At 38.0% G+C, this 8,377-nt stretch overlaps 1 non-coding gene across 1 annotated transcript; it reads right to left on the bottom strand.

Annotated features, from left to right (window-relative positions):
* Positions 1–7,981: 7,981 nt before the first annotated feature.
* Positions 7,982–8,055, bottom strand: Trnar-ucu (transfer RNA arginine (anticodon UCU)). Its single transcript has one exon. It is a non-coding gene; the product is annotated as a tRNA-Arg (tRNA).
* Positions 8,056–8,377: the final 322 nt, after the last annotated feature.

Below are 8,377 nucleotides of genomic sequence, written 5' to 3'. Positions count from 1 at the left end.
GAGTATAGCCTTGAACTTAAAATCCTTCTTCTCATCCTCTTTAGTCACTGAAATTATAGACATGCATTACAATATTGGCTCTTGTTTCCTGGTTTATGAATAGGCAAAATTGAAATGATAAGCAGAGAAGCAGCTGTTAAAATCACCCCTTTATTGATTCTGGCTTCATTCCTAAGGTTTAAATATTGAAACCCATCTTTGAATGTATACTGAAGGTAACATTATCTATTATAGTCAACAGTCTGTTGATCTCCATTTTATCCAGACAATTTTTAACTGCTTAAACTTTGATTTAATTTGAAAATGTTACTCAATATGTTTGAACTTCTGGTTTTTCTTCTGGCATTATTAGGATACTAGGTTCAAACCATACAGCCTATGGAAAATTATGGTGCGGTTATAGCTAAAGAGAAGACTATATGATAAATAAAATTTTAAACTCACGAGGATGATGTATTTTTTTATTTTTATGTAACCTTGGTGAATAAGATACAGAGTACACAACCAAACCTTAAATCTTACAAAGCAGGCTCTAACTCTAGTTAATAAAGAAAAATATCAAATACAAAAAGTTGTGTTGCAAAATCACATAGCAGTTGGTTTGTTATCAGCAGCACAGGAATGGGTTTCTGCCATATAACAATATCAATATGACTTCAATACATATGATATCTTTAGATGCAGTCACACAGCAGTTAATCAATGATAAGTTGTAAGAATGATGAGCTTGTTTAGATACCATCTGGAGATGGCTTTTAGTGATCCTAGACAGGGGGATTGTGTTCTAGTCATATCACAATACAGCATATTTTTTGAGGCCTGAGGATGCAGAGTTCTTACCTCCTTGGTGACAGTTCATTGCAGAAGACTTCAGGTGTGTAGATTTTTTGATGATGAAACCTATGAGTGGATCATTGGAAAGGCCAAACGTGGCTATATCTACTCTGTTGTTGATGCTTCCAAAAGGTTACTGTTATGATGATGATGATGATGATGATGATGATGATTAGTAATATTATCATTTATTTAAGTAATGAATACCTTGATTAAGTGTATACATTCATTGTCATAAACATTTTCTTCTGAGCATGTGTTCACTATGTAAAATATTGATCGTGCACCTTTGTTTTCTGGCCTATGAATAAAAGGGCCTATGGAATGATGCAGGATTCTGAGGGCTGAATGCTCTGGGCTACCTGGGAGCTATTGTTACCTCCGCATAAGCATGACTACACTGTCAACCCTTCCTCACATCTTTCAATTGCTAGAGACCAAAATTTTACATCCTGGGTCTCAACACCCACAGAGCAACTCGCATAGTCTTTATTATATTTGCAGGTGAGAGATATCTCAGTCCTGATAGATTAATGGAGATTTTTAGGGGAATAGTGGCAATTATGGACATGAAGAAGCATACATCACTTTGTTGCCTCAGTCCAATTACAGTGAACTCCTGTGGAGAGCTGTTACATAGTGGGATTTGTTCCTTGTAAACAGAAATAAGGATTCTGACTGCATTGTGTGCAAACATAAACCTTGGAAGTTGAACTATCAATGAACTGCTGAAGCCCAGGCCTCAGCCCCGGGCCAAAGAAAAAAAGTGGCAGCAGTGGCATAGATGATTTGAAGAAGTAGTCAAATGAGTCATGTGCAGCTGCTCTGGTAATGGGATGAATGGTTTCTATAGATCTGACAGCAAAAACTGATGCAAGTCTATGAGAGACTACCAGAATGAGAAATTGCAAAATAATCAAGAAGTATAGGAATCCAAAGTATATCCAGTAGAGTAAGATCTCTGTATTTTTAAAATACCCATCAACCTTCTCCATTGTGATGATTGAGTCTGGGGAGAAGAAGAAGGATAAAGGCCTTCAAGTCCAGTCAATGGATGATGCATAAAATGAAACAACAGCAGCCAATGGCTCCAGTGAACAACTGGCATGGTCATCCCAGGTATCCAAGTTTACTCCATTTTACCTGTTAAGCAGAACTGGTGGACTTAAAAAATAATTTACCCAGGTGGCAAGAGAGCAAGATTATTATTTTTTGTCTGTAAGAATTAGAGATAAACAGCATTCTGTGTTGCACCTTAAGAATGGAGAGGTTAGCATTGCTCCTTACAGTAGAAGTTGTAAAATGCTCAATGCCATGAGGCATTTAAGGCAAAAAAAAAGACCAAGTATGTTAGTACCTTGCCAGGCTTCCAGAGGGCTGTATATTTAGCAAGTAACCAAGGTCTTAAACAATCATATTCAATCTATGTACTCAAGATCAAAAACATTTATTTGTGAACATGCTCTTATCTCAGTAAAATGTTGTTGATATGCCTTCTTTGTCTGACCTGCATTAAAAAAAGTTCTATTTAATAATTTGGGGGGCTGAGGGATAGAAGCTAGAGTTTGGTTATGGGCTATTGCTGCCTTCAAAAGTAGCATGCCTACCATCCCAAAAGTTCCTCACATCTTCATTCAACTGCTTGAGCCCCAAACCTTGCTTTTTTGATATAAGCCCCTGCACAACAGCCACAGATGTGAAATCATTTTTAATTTGACATTATCACAAATCCTCTGCTTTATTCAAGGGGCATTGTGTTGTTTTGTAGATATACTCCCAGATAAAATTCATATAGTGGATATTTAGTATATTATTTATTTTAGATTACACATATGGCCTTAATGTTATCTCACCCTCACTTTTTTAATGTAGTGTTTCATATTCTCCATTTACAAAACTTTTCTGATACAGATACAGTCCTTTTGTTGCAGTTTCCATAGCATCTTGCATTTTCATCATGACTGAAATGAAATATGCCTGTTTTCAAATTTCTCCTGATAAGAAATTTAAAAAAATATTGCTTGTTCTTGATTTTTCAATTCAATTTTCAGCAATTTCCCAAGTTTATTTTAATTCCTTGCTATAAGCTTTAGACATTTTTCTTAAACCTATTATCCTCATTGAATAAAAAGTTCATCAGATGTAAAAATTTTGTTTTTCTTTTTTTTATTCTTTCTTTTCTTTTTTTAAGGGAAGAGGAATGAATACTTAACCCAGGGTATTTCTACTAAACCTCTATATCATCAGGCTTTTTAAATTGTATTTTATTTTATTTTTAGTTTTCACACAAAGTCTTGCTTAGTTACTTAGGGCCCTCTCATATTATTTAGGCTGAATTTGAAATTGTGATTCTTCTGCTTAAGTCTCCCAAATTATTAAGATTGCTGACATGAGCCACATATGTGTGTAACCCCCCTCCCCTTTTTGAATAAATGTCACTACTTAAAAATGTCACTACTTAAAAATAATGATGAATCATGGCTTCTAAAGGAGTTAAGTTCTGCCTTTGTGTCAGGCATATTTGATCTTGATATGTACTTAAAAACTGTGGGCACACAACACAGCATCTTTGTAAGATCCTGTTTCAAAATAAAGAAAAAGAAAAGAAAAAAATTGAGAATATAGCTCAGGATTATTAATTCTCTCAGTTTGACCACCAGCACTACACTCATATAAACACACACACTCACACACACACACACACACACACACACACACACACTCACACACTGTACTTGTGGGATTTTGAAAATATTTTTTGACACTGAACAGCTGTATACAGAAGGCAGAATTAGTGACATAATATCAATAGTCCTTTAGCCTTATCTGTGTACAGAAATTTGGTAATGTGATTTTACTCCTACTCTAGCCAAATGCAGAATGCATTCTACAAACTTTGGGTCAGGGCTCTGTTTCTTTTTTTAAGGCTTTTATAAAGTTGTGGCTATGAAAGAGTACTAGTCAGTTATCGAGTGAGGAAATATTTTTTAATGTTTTTGCTTTTTCTTTTAGAACACTATCTCCTAAATGAGAACAAGCTCACCTTAATTTATTAAATTCTGAGATATCATGGGAAGAAGATTCAGGGTGCTTTTTTTTGGCAGCCAGATCACCCTCTGAAGTTCAGTAATCTTAACAGCTAAATATATGTAGCAAAAATATTGCAGATGAATGCAGTTCAATCCAAATGTGAACTAGTAAGTTTTAGAGTGACTTCTTATACATTTATAGACAACAATATACCCACTGGAGGGAAAATGTCAGGTTTTAATTATATGTGGTACCGTGAATATCTGGAAAACAGCAGATATCTTATATAAAGTAGTTTAATTTCTTTTATTTAAGTTCATATCCCCAGCCCTGATCCTTAGTCTTTTAACAATGAAAATGGACCAGCTTGCATTTTGGACTTGATTCTGGGCCCACTTGGCTTAGGTTGGAGGCAGTGCCTGAAGACTTGTCCAATAGTCTCTTAGGTGCCATTCTTTTAATCATTTTGTAGGCTTTCTGTCATGGATCAGGAGCCCAAATTTCTGTGCTAAGAAGAACCTGAAAACAAATCACAGGGAGAACTCTGAAAACCCTGAAAGCAAGAAAATGATAAGTATGCCTTGTTATCTTGAGACTGGATAAGTAGGTTGTTTGAAGCTGGCAAGAGTGGCAATGGCAGAAAATGAAAATTGTGGCCAGGGACTTGTTGTGAGGGGGCAACAATTGTGATATATGCAGTACAGGAGAGAAATAAAGAATTTCTATGCACTTCTGCCCCTGTCAATGCTTTATTCATTCAATTACTCAACATAATTTCACTCTGTAGTTTCTTAATCAAGAAAACAACAATTCTTAATGCTAGGTACTGCAATAGACATAATCCATTCAGAGCTAACAATTATAAATTAATTCTAAGCACTGCAAAGCACACGTAATAATGACAGGCTAATTACAGACATTCCCTCTGCATGCTAAGTTCAAAAGTCTCAGGCCTTAGGCTTTATGTCCAGCATATGCACACTCACTCAGACCAGGGTGATCAGGACAAAAACCAAGGCGGAGCTTTCCTGGTGTGGATCAGATGACTGGTTGAGGAGAGGATGATAGGGAGAAGTTGCAGCTCTCACCAGGGTTCAAACAAGGGCATAGAGTTGAAGAGTGGTGAGTATTATGCAGAGGATCAGGAAATGAAGACAACTAATTGGATGTCAGGTCCTCATATGCTCTCCATCTCAAGTGCATCCTTGTTTTGGCTGGCTGAATCCCTGTTCATTAGCTCTATTATTTACATAAAATTTTGGGCTTTTTGACTCCCCTTGCAATCTTCTTCAGCTACCACCAGGTTTCTCATTATCATTTACCCTGGGGTCAGAAACATCCTGTCTGGTGGATTCCACCCTAATATTTTTGCCTTTCTCTCTTATCAGGCAAGGAGAGCCTGCCAGGGGCTTCACTCTATTTATCAGGTTGAGGGTAAATAACTTATTTGAGGCCATACTGGAGTGCTCTGTGTGTGTGTGCCTGATGAGACTGCAGGTTTGAAACTAGAATTTTAAAAATAGAGTTGTGTAGGCTCAGGCCTAAGACCATCTTCACAGGACTCCTCAGAGGGTCTCTGCGGCAGATTGTAAGGGTCCAGCCAAAAGTCGGAGGAAGAGACCACCAAGAGACTGACTCATGCAATTGCAGAAGGGGATTTATTGAGGATCCAATTCAGCACGCTGAGGCTCCAGGCTTACTCAAGAAGAGAGAGTAGCCCAGAGCCATGGGGAGGGGTCGAGCAGTGCTTAAGTACCCTTTTTGGGGAGGGCGGAGGCTTTGAACACATCAGGACAAATCATCATGAGGCGCGGGAAAATTGAACAACAACTCTCATACATGATTAGCACATTCATTGGTGGGAACAGTTCAGGTGGGGGTGATTGGTCACTCCTAAGCGGGGTACACATTCAAACTGATTGGTTTGGGCATGCCCTGTATGCCTAAGTGACAAGCTGTACAGGTCCCTAGGCTAAATGGCCAGTAGGGCATTGTCTTAACTGCCTCAGGAATTTCAGGTTCTGGGTGTAGCAGAGGAACTTAATACCTGGTCCTTCACTTTTTAACTCAGGCCTTGCAGCTTAGAAACTTTACCCTTTCAAGATCAACCTCCATCCCCCACCCTTACTAGTCTAGTGAAGCTTAGATCAGCAGTTAAACACCTGGGCATTTTGTTCCATAATTGTATGGTGTTTTCAGATTGTCTCTAAAGGCCTTTGTGGGCATCCATGTGCCATGAGTCCAGCATGTTCCCACATTGTGTGGTGAAGACTGGAATAATTATCTGAAGAGAACCCCAACTTCATTTGTTGTTTTCATGCACAAGAGAGATTGTACTTTTAGTGCTTGTTATGGAGTTTTTTTTTTTTTGTGTGTGTGTGTGTGTGTTTTGTTTTCTTTTTTGTACCAGGAATTCAACCCAGTGGTGTTCAGCCACTGAATCACATCCCCAGCCCTTTTAAAATATTTTTATATGGAGACAGGGTCCCTTTGAGTTTCTTAGGGCCTCATTAAATTGCTGATGCTGGATTTTAACTCAATGCTCCTCATGACTCCTGAGCTTTTTAAATGTAGGGGAAACAGTATCACAAATTCAGAACAACAATATAAATTCCAGAACTTAAGCTTAACTCTTCCTAGGTCTGAGAATAAACCTCCAGTTTTCTAGCTCTCTGTTCACATATTCAAATCCAGGGTTCTTTTTTCATAGTGAATTAGTATAAAATAAAAGGGATAGTAAAATTACAGTGTAATCAGGATAATGAACCTCATTCTAACACAGCTGGAGGCTAACTGGAAGATATGTTAATGAGCACCATTAAGGCCTATTTCAAATGTAAAAAAATCCTTAATGCCCACTTTTGGGAATACCTTCAACAAAGTCCTTTGTCCCGTGGTGAAGTTGCAAGAGGAAAGATGGGTCACGGAAAAGATGAAAATGAACCCATATGGTAGTCAGGATGCCTTTTCTAAAACCTATTTTAAATATTTTTTCCATGTTTGCTGAAAAACATCAGTAAAATTTTAAGATGGCACACAAAAATGAGTTTATCTGGTATCATTCCCCATCCCACATGGTGGGAGTTCTATTTCGACTTGCTTAAATAAATAGATTTTATTCTTCAAAATTTGTGAGACAAGCACCCAGATGTAATTGGAAAAGTGAGAAATTTTGTTTCATCTCAAAACTCCACTTTCAACATTATCACTGACTATTTTCCCATATTTCATTTCATTTTTCTTTAAGAACTAGAGAGCATTTTTTAAAGATTTGATTTATCATCTGTGTAGGAATGGCGGAAAAGCTCCATAAACTCAACAAGCAGGACTGTAGAGGCCTGTCACAGAAGAGAAGTGGGAAGGGGGAAGGAGAGAGAAAGGGGAAGTGGGGGGAGGGGGATGGGGAGAGGGAGAGGGTGTTGATATCATGAGTTCAACGGGAGATGAGGAGGAGCAGGGGGGAGTGGGCTCTTACTTCTTTATTGGCTGAGACTTCACACCCTTTTGGAGATTAGGAGGTGTGCAATTGTACCATTAAAAGTTCACGCTATTCAGTGTCATGGACCTGAGCTCCTGGAAGAGAAATGCTCCAGGCACCATCTTTTTTTTTTTTTTTTTTGAGAGAGAGAGAGAGAGAGAGAGAGAGAGAAGAGAGAGAGAAATAATTATTTTATTTATTTATTTATTTTTGTTTTCGGCGGACACAACATCTTGTTTGTAGGTGGTGCTGAGGATGGAACCTGGGCTGCACACATGCCAGGTGAGTGGTCTATCACTTGAGTCACATCCCCAGCCCCTCCAGGCACCATCTTTACCAACAATCCGAGTTTTTTACATATGAATAAAGCAGAATAAAATTAGGTGACATTAAAAAGAATTAATCTCTTCTAAATGAGGTAGTGTAGTTTATGTGGACCACTAAAGGTCCTGAATTCATTTTGTTTTCATATGTAAGACCTTTTAATTAAAATGGCTCTGACCCATAGAAACGTTTCAAACATTTCAATAAACACCTTTCTCTGGTGTGGCAGGAAAATAAAAGTGGGACTAACTTGAATTCAAATGACATGAAAGATCAATCTCTCTCTTTCCTTCCATTTTTTTGTTTTTTTGTTTTTTGTGGTACTGGGAATTAAACCCAGGGCCTCATGCTTAGAAGGCAAGCACTCTACCAGCTGAGCTATATCCCCAGTCCCATATTTTGGGAGGCAAAACCAGGGATTGAAGTCATGGACGCTCTACCACTGAGCCACATCCCTACCCTTATTTTTTAATTTTTACTTAGAGAAAGGTTTTCACTGAGTTGCTTAGCTTCTCATCATTGTTGAGACTGACTTCAAATTCAGGATCCTCCTATCTCAGCCTCTGAAGCAGCTGAGATTACAGGCATGCACCACCATGCATGGCCAACTTCCATCTCAAAAACTAAAGTACACAGCAAATTAGGTCACAGGCTGTCAACAAATAGTTACACTATGAAAAAATTATTTTTTAGTTGTTGATGGACCTTTAT

The sequence above is a fragment of the Urocitellus parryii genome, unplaced genomic scaffold (assembly GCF_045843805.1).
Source record: "Urocitellus parryii isolate mUroPar1 unplaced genomic scaffold, mUroPar1.hap1 Scaffold_53, whole genome shotgun sequence".
Lineage (NCBI taxonomy): Eukaryota > Metazoa > Chordata > Mammalia > Rodentia > Sciuridae > Urocitellus > Urocitellus parryii.
Note: the sequence above shows the minus strand (reverse complement) of the source record. Positions and strands in the feature narration are given on the sequence as shown.